We start from the raw sequence: 20,295 nt of genomic DNA on the forward strand, positions 1-20,295 counted from the left end.
GATCTCAAGGGAACGTTTTGTGCAAAGACGGGCATGATAAAGGACAAAGAAGGCAGGGACCTAACAGAAGCAGAGGAGATTAAGAAGAGGTGGCAAGAATACACAGAAGAACTATACAGGAAAGATCTGAATGTCCCTGATAGCCATGATAGTGCGGTCACTGAACTTGGGTCAGAAATCCTCGAGAGTAAAGTCAAGTGGGCCTTAGCATTACTAACAACAAAGCTAGCGGAAATGACAGTATTCCACCTGAGCTATGTAAAATCCTAAAAGATGATGCTGTTCAAGTGCTGCACTCAATATGCCAACAAATTTGGAACACTCAACAGTGGCCACAAGACTGGAAAAGGTCAGTTTACATTCCAATGCCAAAGAAGGGCAATGCCAAAGAGAGTTCAAACTACCGTTCAGTTGCACTCATTTCACATGCCAGCAAGGTGATGCTCAAAATCCTACAAGCTAGACTTCAGCAGTATGTGAACCGAGAACTACCGGAAGTACAAGCTGGGTTTTGAAGAGGCAAAGGAACTAGAGATCAAATCTCCAACATTCGCTGCATCATGGAGAAAGCAAGAGAATTCCAGAAAAATGTCTATTTCTGCTTCATTGACTACGCTAAAGCCTTTGATTGTGTGGATCACAACAAACTGTGGCAAATTCTGAAAGAGATGGGAGTACCAGACCACCTTACCTGTCTCCTGAGAAACCTGTACGAGGGTCAAGAAGCAATGGTAAGAACCAGACATGGAACAACCGACTGGTTCAAAATTGGGAAAGGAGTGCGACAAGGCTTATTTAACTTATATGCAGAGTACATCATGAGAAATGCCGGGTTGGATGAATCGCAGGTCGGAATTAAGATTGCCGGGAGAATTATCAACAACCTCAGATACGCAGACGATACCACCCTAATGGCAGAAAGCGAAGAGGATCTAAAGAGCCTCTTGTTGAGGGTGAAAGAGGAGAGTGCAAAAGCTGGTTTGAAACTCAACATTAAAAAAACGAAGATCATGGCATCTGGCCCCATCACTTCCTGGCATATAGAAGGGGAAGAAATGGAAGCAGTGACAGATTTTATTTTCTTGGGCTTCAAGATCACCGCAGACAGTGACTGTAGCCATGAAATTAAAAGACGCTTGCTCCTTGGGAGGAAAGCCATGGCAAAGCTAGACAGCATAGTAAGAAGCAGAGACATCACCTTGCCGACAAAGATTTGTCTAATCAAAGCTATGGTTTTCCCAGTAGCAACGTATGGCTGTGAGAGCTGGACTATAAGGAAGGCTGAGCGCCAAAGAATTGATGCTTTCAAACTGTGGTGCTGGAAAAGACTCTTACGAGTCCCCTGGACTGCAAGGAGGTCCAATCAGTCCATCCTAAAGGAAATCAACCCTGAGTGCTCATTGGAAGGACAGATACTGAAGCTGAAGCTGAAATATTTTGGCTACCTAATGCGAAGAGAAAACCCTTTGGAAAAGACCCTGATGCTGGGAAAGATTGAAGGCAAAAGGAGAAGGGGACGGCAGAGGGTGAGATGGCTAGATAGCATCACCGATGTGATGAATATAAACTTGAGCACACACTGGGAGAGAGCGGAGGACAGGAAGGCCTGGTGTGCTATGGTCCTTGGGGTCACAAGGGTCGGACACGACTTAACGACTGAACAACAACAACTCAGAACTCCATAATTAACCAATTGGGCAGTGCAATCAGTCAGGGAAGGCCTGGATAAAGAAATGGGGATGTTCACTCAACGCATCCTATTCTGCTTGTGACATCCAGTTGGGCATCCTAGGAAATAGGATGTTGGGTTAAGTGGACCCTTGGTTTGATCCAGAAGGGCACTTTCCAGGAATGAAAAATAATGAGCATCAAAGAGAGTTAGATGGAGAGCATGAGCATCAAGAGAGATAGGAAGAACAAAATGTATGAAGAACCAAGAAGAATGGAAGAATTACAATCTGAGATGAAATGCATCTGACAAAAATGATCTGCAAAATCACATGCCACAATAAAAGTGTTAGTCTTTAAGGTGCCAAAGTAGCCTTTTATTTATTTTTTAAATAAAATAAACCATGCCCTGCAGCCAAACTGCTCTTTGCAGTAGGCGTCCTGATTTTTAACATTCCACCTTTCCCCCTCAACAGTTAGACTACTGTCTGTGAATGTTATGTGGTTGTGGTCATTATGCTTGAGTAATGGCTACACATGGATGGTTTGCAGTTAGGCAACAACCTTTTGTATAGAAAACATAAGATGAAGCTGATGTGCATTTTGGTCATGAACAAATAGCTGGTGGACAGTCAGGCATAGCTGTATTCCAACAAGGACCCTTGCTTGCTGGCCTTATGGTACATGAGATAGTGTTCTCCACACTTTTAAAAAGTTTTCTGGAAGTTAGTTTTATTGAAAACCAAAGAAATAAAGCATATTAAAAATGCTTCTTCCTGGGGCATAACTATGTAACTCCCTTCAGTACATTTTATCTATTTTAACTGCTCTTTTGTAGATAAGGTTACTAGACCACTGTCTTTAACTCCCAAATATCTGGATTACAGAACAATAGGAATCTTCGTATCTGTTATGGATATATTGTAAGAAGCATAATTACTCATTGTGAAATAGACAGTAAACTACATATTGGTAGCCTACGTGAGGTGAGCTCCATATACGCAACAGAGCCTTGTTGCCCCCACCTGGCTAAAACTTCCTGTGCTCACAACCCCTATGGCGGAATTTTAGAAGTGGCTGCTAATGCAGAATAGGAAGATGCTGCTAGCATGAAGGTAGAAAACCCAGAGCATACATACAACCCCCCCGCCCCAACATATATTTGTGTTTAAAGCTTATCCTGAAGCTTTTATTCTAAAACTATTTCTCAAAGCAACTTAACACCTTTCAACAGCTTGTTAAAAATCTTACAAAAGAAGTTACAGTATAAAATCACATTAATCATCTACCAACCTGGACAAAGCCCTCATGTATTTAAAAAAAAAAAAAATGCTAAGTTTCATCTAATGGCAGAAAGAAAAGAAGGATCTTGCTATGTAGAGAATTCCAAAGGGTGGACATCACCACCAAAAAGGGAAGTCTTCTGAGTAGAGACAGTTCTAGGTCTCATAGAACGGTGTTCCTACTTTCTAGAGAGCAAGTCCCACTGAACTCAGCAAGATGTGCTTCTGAGCAAAAAGTCTTGTTTATTCGCTCAGTCGCTTCCAACTCGTCATGACTTCATGGACAATTAGGTTTGTCTTAAATGCTAATCAAGGAAATCAAGTTTTCAATTTTCATTTCCCCAATGAGAGCATCAGTACTTGAGAAACACCTGCAGATGGTGCTGTTGATTCATATGATAATTATTTGGGCATAGTCAACTGGTGCATTGTTGGTCCCACAGAAATCATCCTTTCCACACAAAGTGTCCCCACCCCCAAATGCATTTTTGTGCAACCCTCGGGTCAGAACCAAGAGCTGTGTCTTTGCACAGTACTCCCCCAAGACCCCTTTTCAATTGCAATATTGCAGTATCTTGGTCAAACACAGCAAATGGTGGTGTGGAAGAGCTGTACTACTGATTGTCCCAGTCTTCGTTTTAAAACAACAGTAAAACTGGCTATATGCATGTTCTAGCACAGGAGAGAGGAAATGCACAGCTCCCTATCCCTGAAATTAACTCTCGTAGGACTCTCCATAGAATATGGATTGCTTGTCATGCCCTTGCCTTGTTCTTGTATGGCCCTCCCTGTGTAGCTCCTTCTCTTCTCTTGAAAGAGCAGAGAAGCTCTGGGCTGTGTGGAAACACCAACATCTTTGCCAGAGCATAAAGGTTCCCTGAACTGGGACCATCCAGAAGGCTCACCTTTCCCGCTACTTGCTGCATGGGCAGTGAAAGCATGATTGTCATGGAGGGAGTAATGGGATGGAAAAGCAGAGTAAGGGAGGCCTGGATAAAAGGCGGCTGTCCATGGGAGCAGAGCCAGCCAAGAGCACTGTGGGCTTCACTTCAGCTACTGTGGGCTTCTCTTGGGGTTTAATGGCCCCATGACAGCCACCTACTTGGGGGCAGAGCGGTGGGACCCACAACTGTTGCGTGCAAGCAGTTATAGGTGCCTGTAACTTTAACAATAGCATTTTAAAGACTGCACTTCTAAGATTCCTAATTTGGAGAACAGGCCCCAAAGAAAAGCCTTCAACCCCTCTGGAGCTTTTTTTTTTTTTTTTTTAAGCCCCATTCTGTCACTGTGGGCTTTTCAGAGGAAGGAAGTTTATATAGGGCTCATGGCCAAACTGGAAGCTCTGCTTGGAAGCCAATCAGGGTTTCCAAACATGCACAAAAACAGAGGGGTGGATGGGATGAGCCTCTGTTCCTAGTCCAGCTGGCTGTGGCTGGAGAGACTGGAGCCTCTAGGTGTCAGGACACCTGGAAGATATATAGCAGCAGGGTAGGATAGAGCTGGACTGGGCAACCTTTTTGGGGTTGGGGGCCACCTTGACCCCTGCAGAGCCCATTGAGGGCTGCAGGAATGGATAGGCTGGATCTCTCTCTCTCGTGCACCCACATGATCAGACTAGCTGATTAGGATTGCTGTTTCCCAGCTGCTAATTGTGGAGAAACAGTGATCTGAATTTGGGTCACTGGGGGAGGGGGGAAGGTTAAAGCCACTCCCCACCAGCAATCCCAGTCAAGATTGCTGGGGAGAAGTTTAACTTCATTCCCCCACCCCACCCCCAGCTATTCAGATCACGATCACGGTTTCCCCACTGCTAGTGGCAGTGGGGGAACAGCAATCTGTTCCCCGCTGCCCAGCTGATAGGGGTGGCGGCCACGTACAGAGAGGTCCGGGGGCTGCAGTGTGCTAGGGGGGCCCAGCCATTGGCTACCTTCTACAAGGCTGGTGGCCAGATCAGAGCCACCTTTGCTGGCTTCGCTGATCGAACATGCCCTCTCCACCACCTCTCCCGGGCACGGAAGGAGAAACGATTGCTGCATGGACACATCCATGTGCGTTTACCCGGAATCAGCCAGCAACGCTGTGAGATGGGGTGGTGAGGTTCTTTTTTTAAAGATCAGTTTTGTTGACAATGACGACCACATAACATGTGGGCTTGGAGACGTTGATTTTTTAAAACAATTTCTTTAAAGGTCAGATTGAAACCTTAACTGCATGCATTCTCATTATGGCGCGGGGGGGGGGGGGGAGTTTGCGATTCTTCCAGGGATCCCAGAACAATGAACCTCGGTGCAGAATGGATTAGGCAATGGTCCAAACCAGAATCTGGAAACAGTATAGTGCCTGGCAACATTCCATCACAGGGCGAAATCTAAGCTGCAGAGGAGCCTTCCCCAACCCTGTGCCCTCCAGATGTGTTGGACTACAACTCCCAACTATCGATGGCTGGGGTTGATGGGAGTTGTACTCCAACACATCTGGAGGGCACAGGGTTGGAGAAGGCTACTCTAGAAGGTAGAGTATTGACAGGCTCAAAGCCGAGAGCAGATTAATAATGGGAGTGAGAAGGTTGGGCTCAAGACACCATTCCCATCCACCCCACCAAAACGCTCATCAACGCAGAGAGGATGTGTTGTTGCTGGTGCCGCTGCCGCCGAGGCTGTAAAATGTGGTTTGTATCATCTCGGCTCCAACGTAGTTTGTGCGACCGCAGAGACGGCATATGAAGTTTCCCAGATTCCAGGGTGCTCAGTCACTCCGAGCTGGGTGAGAGGAACAGGGCATTAGGAAAGCCGAGAAGGTGAACCTTACGATATACACCCCATTCACACCCAATACTTTAGAAAACAGAAGTTTGGATTAAAAGCACAATTGCAATGAGTGCCCCATACCGTGCAGGGGAAAAGCCACTGGGGAAGGGAAAATGCCTAGAAGGGGAAAGCACAAGTGATCCTTCCTCTGTAATCCCTCCTCTCGAACTCACTGCTTGTGTGTGTGTGTGTGCGTGTGTGTGTGTATGTGTATGAGAGAGAGAGAGAGATGCATGTGATGCATGTCATATCTATTTCGGCAAAAGACAGCACCCCGCATTTAAATCTCATCTCTGCCATGAATTCACTAGAGCTGCAATCCTAAACATGCTTGGAGTACGCCACAGGTAGGGGTGGGGCCTGACGGGCACTGAGGATGGCGACTGGCCAATCGGGCAGAACTGTGGCTTTGCCTGGTACCATGGGGTGGAGCCTACTGGATGGGACAGGAAGTGAATCACAAAAGCTCTCAAGCCACAGAAGGTGCCCTGCCCTAAAGTGACCATGTGTTCTACTGTACAAAAGACAGAGGACAATCCTCTGTTTGAAGGTGTCTTCTATCTGAAAGGCCATCCAGTCCAAGTCTGGTTCCCCAGAAGACCACACACTCTTTTGTCCTGGCCACGCCCCTCCCTCCCAACCACTGATCCTTTGGTGCTTTCCCAGCTTTTGTGGAGTTTTTCCCCCATTCTAAATGGTTGAAATGTATTTCCTAAGACCTAGTTGCAGCCAGTAAGAGCTTTAAGGTAAAACATGCTGGCATTTGGCCCTGCCCCCTTTGGCTCCACCCACCACTGGATTGTGCCCCCTACCTCACCCCCAAGAGTTCCTCCAAACTGGAATTCTGCACTCGAGCTGAAAGACGTTTTCACAGAATCATAGAATAGTAGGGTTGGAAGGGGCCTACAAGACCATCGAGTCCAGCCCCCTGCTCAATGCAAGAATCCAAGTCAGAGCATCCCTGACAGATGGCTGTCCAGCCTCGTCTTGAACGCCTCCAGTGTGGGAGAGCCCACCACCTCCCTAGGGAATTGGTTCCATTGTCGTATTGCTCTAACAGTCAGGAAGTTTCTCCTGATGTTCAGCCGGAATCTGGCTTCCTGGAACTTGAGCCCATGATTCCGTGTCCTGCACTCTGGGATGATCAAGAGATCCTGGCCTTCCTCTCTGGGACAGCCTTTCAAGTACTTGAAGAGCGCTATCCTATCTCCCCTCAGTCTTCTCTTCTCAAGGCTAAACATGCCCAGTTCTTTCAGTCTCTCTTCATAGGGCTTTGTTTCCAGTCCCCTGATCATCTTTGTTGCCCTCCTCTGAACCCTCTTCAGTTTGTCTGTGTCCTTCTTAAAGTGTGGTGCCCAGAACTGTAAATGGCTTTTAAACTTTGTATATTATATTTTAATGTTTTAATTTCTGTAAACCACCCAGACAGCTTCAGCTATGGGGCGGTATAGAAATGTAAATAATAGTAGTAGTAATCATAAGAAGAAGGTTTTGCCTGCAGTGTTGGATTCTCAAAGGTCTGATGTAGAAAGAAGCAGGTGGACATGATATAGTCAAACATTGCATGCATCACATAAGCACTGGCATACATGCAATTTGCACTAATGCCTAAACAAAATTATTTCCATGTAGAGACTCTCTGCATCCATAAGGTTGTGTTTGCCCCTGTTAGCATCCACAGGTCGAAAATGGGAGGACACATAGATTGTGCCCTGTTGAACCCCAATTTGGGTCTGGACCGTAGTGCAGCTTTATATTTTATGATCTTTTATATAATATTTATATGCCTCCTCTGAACCCTCTCCAGCTTGTCTGCATCCTTCTTAAAGTGCAGTGCCCAGAACTGGACACAGTACTCCAGATGAGGCCTAACCAGTGCTGAGGGGAACTAGTACTTCCCGGGATTTGGAAGCGAAGCTTCTATTAATGCAGCCTAAAAGAGCATTTGCCTTTTTTGCAGCCACATCACATTGCTGGCTCATATTCAGCTTGTGATCAACAACAATTCTAAGATGCTTCTCACTTGTAGTGTTGTTGAGCCACGTATCCCCCATCTTGTAACTGTGCATTTGGTTAAGTTCAGTTACGTCCCATTAATTCCTCTAGGAGCACATGCTTAACTCTTCCTTTGAAATCAATGAGACTCCAGCCTGAATTCTAGCTTAACTTTTGCTAGGTTGCACCCACAAGTTTTAAATGCCTTAACCTTTTAAAGATCTAGACTGCTGTAACCAATCCTGGTCTATTGTTACATATTTTAAGATGCATGTACTGCTATGGCTTTGTGCTGGTTACTCGCTGCGAGCAATTTTAATGACTTTATTTTTGTGTTTCTATGAAATGTTTCGCACTTTTAATTTTGTGTGCTGCCTCAGGTGTCTTGCATAAAGCCACAAAACACTATAAGCAACAGCAACAACAAAAAGTTAATTTTGTTGTTTGTTGTTGTTCAGTCGTTAAGTCGTGTGCGACTCTCCGTGACCCCATGGACCACAGCACACCAGGCCTTCCTGTCCTCCGCTCTCTCCGAGTGTGTGCTCAAGTTCATATTCATCGCATCGGTGATGCTGTCTAGCCATCTCATCCTCTGTCGTCCCCTTCTCCTTTTGCCTTCAGTCTTTCCCAGCATCAGGGTCTTTTCCAGAGAGTTTTCTCTTCAAATTAGGTGGCCAAAATATTTCAGCTTCAGCTTCAGTATCTGTCCTTCCAATGAGCAGTCAGGGTTGATTTCCTTTAGGATTGGCTGATTGGACCTCCTTGCAGTCCAGGGGACTCGTAAGAGTCTTCTGCAGCACCACAGTTCGAAAGCATCAATTCTTCGGTGCTCAGCCTTCCATATAGTCCAGCTCTCACAGTCATACGTTGCTACTGGGAAAACCATAGTTTTGATTATACAAATCTTTGTTGGCAAGGTGATGTCTCTGCTTCTTACCATGCTGTCTAGGTTTGCCACAGCTTTCCTCTCAAGGAGCAAGCATCTTTTAATTTCATGGCTACAGTCACCGTCTGTGGTGATCTTGGAGCCCAAGAAAATAAAATCTGTCACTGCTTCCATTTCTTCCCCTTCTATATGCCAGGAAGTGATGGGGCCAGATGCCATGATCTTCGTTTTTTTAATGTTGAGTTTCAAACCAGCTTTTGCACTCTCCACTTTCACCCTCAACAAGAGGCTCTTTAGATCCTCTTCGCTTTCTGCCATAAGGGTGCTATCATCTGCGTATCTGAGGTTGTTGATAATTCTCCCGGCAATCTTAATTCCGACCTGTGATTCATCCAACCCGGCGTTTCTCATGATGTACTCTGCATATAAGTTAAATAAGCAGGGTGACAATATGCAGCCTTGTCGTACTCCTTTCCCAGTTTTGAACCAATCGGTTGTTCCATGTCCGGTTCTTACTGTTGCTTCTTGACCCTCGTACAGGTTTCTCAGGAGACAGGTAAGGTGGTCTGGTACTCTCATCTCTTTCAGAATTTGCCACAGTTTGTTGTGATCCATACAATCAAAGGCTTTAGCATAGTCTGTTTTTAAAATGGTCTGTTCCCGTGGGGATTATAAAACGTCCTTGGAGTTTTGAGTGCATTACTTCTGGATAACTTTTGATGTCATCTCTTTTGTGGATCAGGCGAGAGTGAAGGCCAGTGCAACTCCAGGTTGTGGTTACTTAATGAGGGAGAGGAACGTTGGCCATGTTCGGATGTGAGCATTTATTCATTCCGCATCTCTGAGGACTAAGCCCTGAACGTAGTGGAGGCTGGTGGCTCCAATGTCAGTGGGGTGGTGCATCCGCTCTGGGTTTCAACCAGAACCAGTCACCACTCTAAAAGAGCTGTCCAAGGTGCAAAGTGTGGAAGAGGGTGACCTGTGTACCTGCTGCTCAGTTTGCTGTCCAGGGGCTAACTCATGGGTGCCGAAAACTTCTTTCAGTTCGAGGGCAGAATTCCAGTTTGGAGAAGCTCTTGGGGGTGGGGGGGCACAATCCAGGGCTGGATGGAGCCAAAGGGGGCAGGGCCAAAGCACCTTGGAAAGTTCCTTTAGAGTTGTGACTGGTTCTGGCTGCACTGCCCCACTGACTTGGAGCCCCCAGCCTCCACTGCCTGAACCCTGTCATTGCAAACATACTCTGGGTCTAAATCCTGACTCAAAGTAATACTAGAGTGCTGCTGTTCACGGTTCCGGTCCTTCTGTCCATTCCATTCTCCTACCCCAACAGTAGGTCAGCATTCTGTGGCCACAGAGCAGTTCAGTCCTGATTGTGCTGTTTTGGGGTCCCGTTCTCTCCCCCACCCCCGCTTAGGATTTTTTTTTCTCCTAAAGCATTTTTGTACGTAGCTCAGGGTTCCCCCAAGTCTGCTAGCTTCTCCCTCTCATGTTGGTGGCGCCATTTTGGCTACAGACGCAACAACACCCACAGGCTGAACATCGGAACAAGAGGGAATGATTCATATAATCCTTTTTGAGTATAAAAAAACATGTCACATAATTCAGTAGCCTCTTTACAACAACCCTGAGAGAGGCATTAGTATTGTTATCCTATGTTGTCAATGGATGGCTGAAAGCTAGTGGCTTGTCAAAGGCCATCTAGCGACTTCTGAGCTGAGGCGAGTTCTGGACCAGAGATTTCCTGGCTCGGCACTCATATTCTTGGCCAATCCATGGCGACGGCTCCCCAGAATAGTCCATCCATCTCATTCTATACAGCAGTTTCCCCAGCCTGTTGCCCTCCAGCTGTATTGGACAACAAGTCCCATAATCCCCAGTCATGTGTTGGCCATGGTGGCAGGAGTGAAGGGAGTTGTAGTCCAACAAATGTAGTCCAAGGTCTCCAGGCGTGGGGAGGCTGCTCTACCGAATTACACACACACACCCAGCCCAAGAAGAGTCAGCTTCCTCCTGGACCCGCTGGCGGATTTGGCAGCATTCGGATGCCCTCAGTCATGAAGCAGCTGCCGTGGCGTCGTCCGGCTCCACCCCCTGAATACAAAAGTCCCATGCCAGCAAATCTGGGTGTAGAGAGAGCAGGAGGAGGAAACCCCACCTCCGCAGGAGCCGACCTGCAGCAGTGACAGGAATTCCCAGGGAGATGGGAAAGAGAAAGGTTCCCGCTCATTTGACGGGAAGGGCCATTCATGACCTTATGCATCTCCTCTCGCACAGCCACCAGTCTCTGTGTGTGTGTGCTGGCACATTTCACTTTGTTTTAGGACTGAGGTATGCCAGGTCCCCCTCAAGAGCATCCAGACCATCTTAGGTCATAAAAAGCTGCCTTCTACTGAGTCAGGCCATCTAGCTACACAGACTGTTGGCAGATCTCCAAGGCTTCCCAGGGTAAAACAGACATTACTTGAAATCTGTTATCTAGCAGTTACACTTTTTCATTTTTACTCTAGAGTAGGCACAGGGCCCCCGATTTGGATCAGGAACCTAGCATGAGTGGTAGTGGAGCTTTTAAAATGCAGATTGCCCCCCCCACACACACACACACACACACTCCCCTACTCTAGAGTAAAAAAAATGTTGCTGCTAGATACAGATTTAAAATGATGAATGTTTGGGCCCCAAGAGAAGTTTTTCCCAGGCCTACCTGGAAATGCTGGGGGTTGAACGTGGGAACTTTTCTTTATTTATTTTAATGATATTGTATTTTTTATCCCGCTTTTCAGGCAAATATTGTCTCCCAAAGTGGCTCACACCAGGAAGGAAGACAGACAGACAGACAAAGAAAAAGATAGGCCCTGCCCTCAGCCTTAACAAATAAAAAAGAGGAGAAGCCCAAGGGAAAGAGAGTGGAGGGGAAAGGGGAAAGAGAGAGAGAGATCATATGGGCAATGCCAGAACAAAGTGGTGAGTAGTAAACAGGCACCAAAATCCAGTTAGGGCCCAACTGATCATCTCTTGCTGGTGGCCTTGCCTGGTTAGAAGTGCTACAAGTGACCCAGAAGCAGAGATGGGAGAGAAATTCATTCAGTTTGCATTTTAATGCGAACTTCCCTAATTTCACACTTTTGAACCAATATGCAAAGCATAACTCAGTTATCCGTTGAAATTCGCACTTTTCCAAATTTGTCAATCCGAGTTCTCCCATCAAAACAGTGTACAAAAATGTGTATATTAGGAGAAAGTGTGCACAGAAATGTGTATATTAGGGAAAAACAACATTAAAAACGTGTTATATTAGACACAATTGCATACAAAAACGCATATCTTAAGAGAGATGTGTACAAAAATGTGGAGAAATGTTCATGGGAACTTTAAAAATAGTTCTCAAAGGTCAGAACAAACCGAACTTAAGACTGGAAAACAGAAATAGAGAGAAACTGACAATGACACATTTGTCCATCCCTGCCCAGAACCCCTTGGTCCCTTGGCCAGTGGTAGAGGTCAGGATGTGCTTCCTCTCATATCTGCGGTCCCAGGGCAACAGGTAGCTAGAGTTGAGTGCTCTTTAGCTGTTCCTTCTGCATGTGAAGCATGTGCTTCACCACCGAGTGAGAGCCCTTCCTCAAGTCCGCATTGGCCTCAAGTCCCTAGGAACTCCGAGTAGGCCAATTTCTGTGTGACATTTCTGTGCACAGACGAGTCCCATGTTTGTGTAGCAGAACATCAGAACATAAGCAGATGAGCCCTCAAATGTTTTGGGGGAAGGGCCATAGCTCAGTGGTAGAGCACCTGCTTTGCATGCAGAAGGTCTCAGGTCCGATCCCTCACATCTCCAGATAGGGCTGGAAGAATCTTTGGCTTGAAACCCCGGAGAGCCACTGCTAGCTAGTGTGGACAATACTGGGCTACATGGGCCAATGGTCTGACTCAGTATAAGGTCTGACTTCCTGTGTCCCACACTAGCCCTTTTCTCTGGAACTGCCAAACTTAGTTCACTTCCTTTTTACAGAGTATCCAACTTCCATCATTGTTAGCCAGTGACATTCCAGTCTTTTCTGAGTAATCCTCCTACATTTTTCTGACTGGTTCTATGGCAATTGTCATCATCTTCTTCTCCTTCTTCTTGCTGTTGTTGTTGTTAGTCAAATGCAGTAGCAGCCCGAGCTTGTCCAGTGTGAACAGGCAGAGCACAATTCATGCTTTCCAGGGCTCCTGTGCTAGCTTCAAGTTAAACACTTCCTCTTTGCAAGTTCAGCCCATTTTATTGCTTCCTGTGGACCCAGGCTGGAAGTGATGAAGAAGAGCCCATTGATTAGCCTCTCTGAATTGCCCCAGTGCCAGTTTCTCTTCCCAAGGGGTGGTGTGGGAAAATATCAATCACAGATTTCCTCTCATTATTTCTTCCCTTTTTTAAGCACAAAATATTGCTATAAATAACAGAGTAGCGCTATTTTTAAAAATCGCATTAAAAATAATGAGAAGAAATTAGTAATTAAAGCCTCTCCTCCTCCCTGAACCCCCATGGGAAGAGAAACTGGCACTGGAGCAATTCAAAGAGGCTATTTAATAGGCAGATCAGATGCTATTGATCACTAATTCCTCAGTGTAGATCAACAGGAAGCAATAAAACATATTGAAGCTACAAAATCAGAAAGATTATGGGTAAGCACTATATTTAGAAGGGTCTTGGCCATGGAAAAAGACATTGCTGGCTGGATAATACAGCACAGCCTTCCTCCAATGTGTTGTCCTCCAGAGGTTTTGGACTATAACTCCAGTCACCCCAACAATTCACTATGCTGCTCAGGCTGATGGGAGCTGTATTCTAAAATACAACTGGAGGGCACCATATTGGGTGGGGGTGGGCAATTATTAACCCTCCATATATGATTGGACTGCAATTCCCATCATGCCTCACTATTGGCTAGGCTAGCTAGGGCTGATTGGAGTTGTAGTCCAGCAACATCTGGAAGGCCACAAGTTGCCCATCCCCAACATTGGGGAAGGCTGATATAGTAGCATATCAAGTCAGATATGGCACCTCTGTTTTAATTGTACTTCCAGCTAATTGCGGAAAAGCTATGCCTCAGCTGCACTAAAAGCTTCTAACGGGGAAGTGCTCATGTGCTGGATCCAACCAAAGCCCTGTACTAATTCATCATCCATTTTCCAATAGTGGCCAATCACATGGAGCCTTTCTACACAAGGCTTTTATTGTGCACTTGCGATTTTTCACTCACAGTATTTTGCGTATCCTCTACGCAATGTCATCATCCTCCAGGGCCTCTCCCATGCTTTGCGACCATTATCACTTCTTTTTTTTCTTAACGGGGGAAGTGTGATTTTTTTCTGAGTGGTCTCTATAACACCATCATGTAATTTCACAATTCTGCTATGCCACAGCACCACCTAGTGGTTGTATAAAGAATATATAGAAAGGCAGAGAAAGAAAAACCTCAGGAAAAACATGTAAAGGAGCCAATCTTAATCCCATAAAGAATCTGGATGCAGAACCCTTGGTAAAGGTGTGGGTGAAAAGTTTAATGTAGAAAAACCCATAGTTCCAGAAAGCCTACAAGCAGCTGAGGATATGTGTGTGAAAAAATGTATAATCTGCCTCCACCCCACACCATGCATGCACTTTGTGCCTGGTTGTCTTTTGTTTGCAAAGCTGCATTGTGGGAGAAGCTCAGTGGTAGAGCCTGTGGAGGGTGGAGGCTCCAGTTTTGGTGGGGCTGTGAATCCATTCTGGGTTTCAGTCAGAACCAGCTGGAACTCTAAAGGAGCTACCCAAGGTGCTGAACCCATTTTGGGGATAGGGTTCAGTACTTTGGATAGCTCCTTTAGAGTTCTGGCTGAAACCCAGAATGGATTTACAGCCCCACCAAAATCAGAGCCATCAGCCTCCACTGCATAGCTCATGTGCTTAAATACTTGGTATCTCCAATTTAAAAAGGAATAGGTGATAAGAAAACCCTTTGTATGCCTCAGACCCTGGAGAACTATGGCCAGTCAGGAGACAACCTTGCGCCAAACAGACAAATAGTCTGCCCTGGTAGAAGTGGCCTGGCCCCGTGTTTTAAATAAATGAAATGTTTTAAATAAATAAAATGTGTCCCACTTTATAATGGACCATCCTCTAGTTTTTGGCAGGGATGTCCATCGCAGGGAAACCTGGTTCTTCTTTGGCATGATGGAGTCCCATGGCATGCATCTGCGAGTCAAGCTGTGGGCTGTTCCTCAACCTCTGGGAACTTTTTTGCACATTTGAAGGTTCTGCAATTTGAGCAAAGTTTTATTTTTTATTTATTTTTTATTTAATTTATTAATTGCCCATCTGGCTGGTCACCCAGCCACTCTGGGCGATGTACAACATACAATAAAACAATAAAATTCTACAATAAAAACATTTTCTAAAATACCCTAACCCACCCCAAATGCCTGCCTGAACAGCCACGTTTTTAATGCACGACGGAAGCTCATTAAAGAGGGGGCATGACGGAGTTCCCTAGGGAGGGAGTTCCACAGAGTGGGGGCCACTACAGAAAAGGCCCTCTCCCTCGTCCCCACCAGTCTAGCTGTCCTGGCTGATGGGACAGAGAGAAGGCCATCCAAGGCTGATCTTGTTAAGCGGCCTGTCTGGTGCTGCTGGAGGCGCTCCTTAAGATAGGCTGGGCCGGAACCATATAGGGTTTTAAAGGTCAAAACCAACACCTTGAATTTAGCCCGGAAAACAACTGGTAACCAGTGCAACTCCTTCAGCACTGGAGTGATATGATCTCGCCAGCGGCTGCCTTTAATCAGGCGAGCCGCCGCATTCTGTACCAGCTGCAGCTTCCGAACCGTCTTCAAGGGTAACCCCACGTAGAGCGCATTACAGTAGTCTAAATGAGAGGAGACCAGGGCATGTACTACTGATGGGAGCAGATGGTCAGGAAGGAGGGGGCACAGCCGCCGTATCAGATGGAGTTGATACAGCGCTGTCCGGCTCACAGCTGACACCTGAGCCTCCATGGACAGCTGGGAGTCCAAAATGACCCCCAGGCTGCAGACCTGGTCTTTCAAGGGTAGCCGTACCCCATTCAACACCAGGTCAACATCCCCTAGCCTCCTCTTGTCTCCCACCAAAAGTACCTCGGTCTTGTCAGGGTTCAGCTTTAGCCTATTCCTCCCCATCCAGCCACTCACCGTCTCCAGACAGTTGGACAGGGATTCTACGGCCAACCTTGGTGAAGATTTGAATGAGAGGTAGAGCTGCATATCATCCGCATATTGATGACACTGCACCCCAAACCTCCTGATGATAGCCCCCAGCGGCTTCACATAGATGTTAAATAGCATCGGGGAGAGGATGGAACCCTGTGGCACCCCACAAGTGAGTGGCCACAGGTCCGAAACCTCCTCTCCCAGTGCTACCCTCTGGTACCTGCCGGAGAGGAAGGACCGGAACCACCACAATACGGTGTCTCCAATGCCCAACCCCTCCAGGTGGTCCAGGAGGATACCGTGGTCAACGGTATCAAAAGCCGCTGAGAGGTCGAGGAGAACAAGGAAGGAGCATTCACCCCTATCCAGAGCCCTCCTCATATCATCTACCAAGGCGACCAAGGCCGTTTCTGTCCCATGCCCAAGCCTGAAGCCCGACTGAAATGGGTCTAGATAATCAGTTTCTTCCAAGTGTGCCTTCAACTGCACCGCCACCACCCGCTCAATCACCTTGCCCCAAAATGGCAGATTTGAGACTGGGCGAAAGTTGTTCAGAACTTGAGGATCCAAGGAGGGCTTCTTTAAGAGCGGTCTTATCACTGCCTCCTTGAGGGCTGATGGCATCACTCCCTCCTCAAGGGAGGCATTCACCACCGCCCTGATCCCCTCATCCAGTCTCTCTCTGCAGCCCATAATGAGCCACGATGGGCAAGGATCAAGTAAGCAGGTTCTGAGCAATTTCAGCGAATTACAGCCGAATTTGTGTAGTTTGCACGAATTTGGCCACAATTTGTGCAAATTGCAGAGCCTTCTTTCCACACACACACACACACCGGCAAAATTCCCAGAAATCCACGAACTGGCTTGACTTGCTGAAGATCAAGCTGGGCGCCTCAGCGGGAACTGAAATAAAGGCCGGGGGACGAGCCTAGGGAAAGTCATTGAACTCTACCCCCAAAAACAGATATCTCCGGCATCCCTAGTTTATGGGGTCATGCTATTTTAGGAGAAAATGTTTTTACCTGTTTTAAAGTTTCTATGTTTTACTCTTGTAGGTCACCTTGAGTCTCTTTTCAAAAAGAAAGACAACTAAGAAAATTTATGATGATGATAGAAGGCATCCTCTGGTTGAAGCACCAGCTAGTCCAAGTCCAGTTTAAAGAGAAAGAACCATAAAGAGGAAGAAGGGGGCCTTGAAGTTGCCAGTCCACACTTGGCACCTGAACAGCAGATGGAACAGGTAGGCACACAGCTCACCTGGTCACCGTCTTCCCCACTAGGGTGAAATGTATTGTATTTCTATTTTAAATACATTTATAATTTCTGAATTTGCATCTATACACTTTTATATGAATTTTATGCAAATCTGGGTCCTCTTTTGGAGATGCAATTTATGGCTGGGCGAACAAGTGATGTTTGTGATTGCCCAGATTCTCCGATCATCCATTTGAAGCTCAGCTCTCCTCATCTGCCACATTTGTTTGCGCTCTTTTCTCATTTTGCTCAAATGGGGAACATGTACATTTCTTTAAAAGCACAGCAAAAATGTGCACTTTCCCTTTACAGAATAAAGCATGAAATGCACATTTTTTTAAAAGCGCATTTTCCTTTAAAAAAATGCAATTTTTCTATCTTAAAAAAGTGCACTTTTCCGAGCACAAGTACATTCAGGAATTTGAAAACATTTTCAGAGAACATGTTTTCCAGCTCACATTTGCAGACATAAACAAAATCCTCATACATCCCTGATGCAATCGTTCTTCCTTTTTTCTTTTTCTTTTTTCTTTTTTTTGCAACGTGTAAGTGGCCAGCCACCCTAGGTTGAAGGCAGCATCCTACGTTCCCATGCCTTTCGTTCTCAGTGAAACTGAGCAATGAAAGCAAATCTTCCTTTGCTCTGTGGTATGGTGGATACGTGTGCACTTAAGTATATCTCAGCCCATGCATGTATTGACACTTGCATTTATGTATTGCACTTAGAAGACATCTTCCTTTCGCCTAGCTGCGCCCATAGAAACCCCAGACTCTTTGTGTTCCTTGCCAGCTCTGCCCTTCCGCTCCCCCCACCCCACCCCCGCTCCCTGCAGCCTTTCTCTTCTCTGCCCGTTCGATGTCCTTGACCCAGAGAAGTCCGGTGTTCATATACTTCCCTTTTGGCCTCTGCAAAAACCCTCCTCTCAATGGCGCCGCTGCAGAGCTGGCTGTGGGAAGGCGGGGGCTCCTGAACTCTCACAAAGGCTTTCTCATTTAATGCTTCCTAAATCCCGTCACCCCAACACACACACACACACACACACACACACGTACTTCCCAGAGAGATCAGCAAAGCAGGAACAGAAAAGTGGGAGGCAGGCGCTCAATATAACCTCAGATTTATCCCTCAGCTACAGATTTTCTAGATTGTGAGCCTGTGGCAGAGGGGCTTGCTCATGGTATCTTTGCAGCGGGTCTATTTTTATACATAATCAATGACAGTTTGCTATGCCACGAATCAGGGATGGCCAATCAGCGGCCTGCAGTGGTGCAGTTTGGGCTGGACCTTCAGGTCAAAGTCCAGGGCCGTGCAGCTGGTGTGCGAGGCTTGGGGGGAATGACCACCCAGAGAGAGGCAGGTGAGGAGGGCATCTGGGCAGCAGAAACACCATTTTATTCCTGCTGTCAGGCTGGTGCTAAGACTGAAGTGAGTTCTTCATAATGCAAAAGCACACATGCCCAGAATTGTTAATGTCCATTTTTAAAAATCAGGGTTGGCAAACAGTTTTTGTTCTTGTTCTTCGAATGTATCAAGAAGAAGTTGTCAAGCAAAGAGAAATGCTAGCTGTGTGCTTCGCAACTGAAGTAATACCCGTGGCTGTCTATAGGAAGGCCCCATAAGACAATTAAGGGTGCAATCCTATGCATGTTTATGCAGAAAAAACTCCTACAACTCCCGGCATTCCCCAGCCAGCTATGCTATGCTGGCTGGGGAATTCCGGGAGTCGTAGGGGGGGTTTCTGCGTAAACATGCATAGGATTGCACCCTAAGACCAGTGTCTAAAATTTTCAAGCTGCATCACTGGCAGTCTGTGAATGAGGTCCAGCCCCTGATGTGATTTCATCTGAACCACAGTGGCTCTGCCTAATTTTAATCAAGGTAACGGTAAGAGATGTCCAAAATTTTAATCCCAGGAAGAACCATTGTTTTCCAAAGCCGTGTAGCTTTAAGGGTGCAATAACATCCAGACTGCATGATGGAGGACTGAAGACTTACAATGGCTTCTTCACACAGAGCTTTTATCCTGGGATTGAGGTTACTTACACCTTCACAGAAGTTTGCGGGCTCTTTACATGATGCCATGACCCTCCAGGGTGTCTCCTGCACGAAATGCCCTTTGTTCCATTTTTAAATAGATCGCAGATAATGAGCTATCAAATTACCCCACTGTGTTCCGCTTCAGTTTCCTCTGTAAAAAGAGGGAAAGTGGGAAGAAGAGGAGCGAGATCAATGAAAGATACTGGAAGACTCAGATATGGAGAGAAGGAGGGGGAAAGCGGAGGGGGGAAAGGAAGCGGGTGAAAAAGGGAGTCATTGTGATCCTGCATTTAAAACGGAAGCAGAAAGCCCCGTTTTAAATGCAGGATTTTAGGCTGTTGTAGAGATGCCCGATGTTTCTGTAGTAGCAGCTTTTTTTACATGTGCCTTATTCCAAAGGCAAGTTCCATGTTAGCCATAAGTAGGAAAGGAAGTGAAAATAAAACTGCCAAGGTCATGCTGCCCTTATAGAAATCTATGGTGTGACCACACTTGGAATACTGTGTACAGTTCTGGTCACCACACCTAAAAATGGAAATTGTAGACTTGGAAAAAGTGCAGAAAGGGGCACCAAACATGATCAAGGGGCTGGAGCAATTCCTCTATGAATTTACAGCATCTGGGATTGTTTAGCTTAGAAAAAAGGCGAGTAAAGGGAGACATGATAGAGGTGTACAAAATTATGCATGGTGTGGAGACGTTTTTCTCCGTGTCTCATAATACTGGAGCCTGGGGTCATCCCATGAACCTTGATTGGGGGGAGATTCAGGACAGATAAAAGGAAGAACTTCACACAGTGCATAGTTAAACTATGGAATTTACTTCCATAAGATGTAGTGATGGCCACTAATTTGGATGGCTTTAGAAGGGGATTGGACAAATTCATGGAGCATAAGGCTATCAATGGCTACTAGTCCTGATGGCTCTATGCTCCCTCCAGTATCAGAGGCAGTATGCCTATGTGCACCAGTTGCTGGGGAACATGGGTGGGAGGGTTCTATTGCACTCATGTCCATCTTGAGGGTTTCTACCAAGCAGCTGGTTGGCCATTGTGTGAACAGAATGCTGGACTAGATGGACCTTCAGTTTGATCCAGCATGTTCTTGTTATGTTCTTATGTTCAGGGGGAGAACAGACATGCGCCCAGGTAGCTAGTGCTAT

Source organism: Heloderma suspectum, chromosome 4 (assembly GCF_057233095.1).
Source record: "Heloderma suspectum isolate Gila_16-S chromosome 4, 16-S_ref, whole genome shotgun sequence".
NCBI classification, from domain to species: Eukaryota; Metazoa; Chordata; class Lepidosauria; order Squamata; family Helodermatidae; genus Heloderma; species Heloderma suspectum.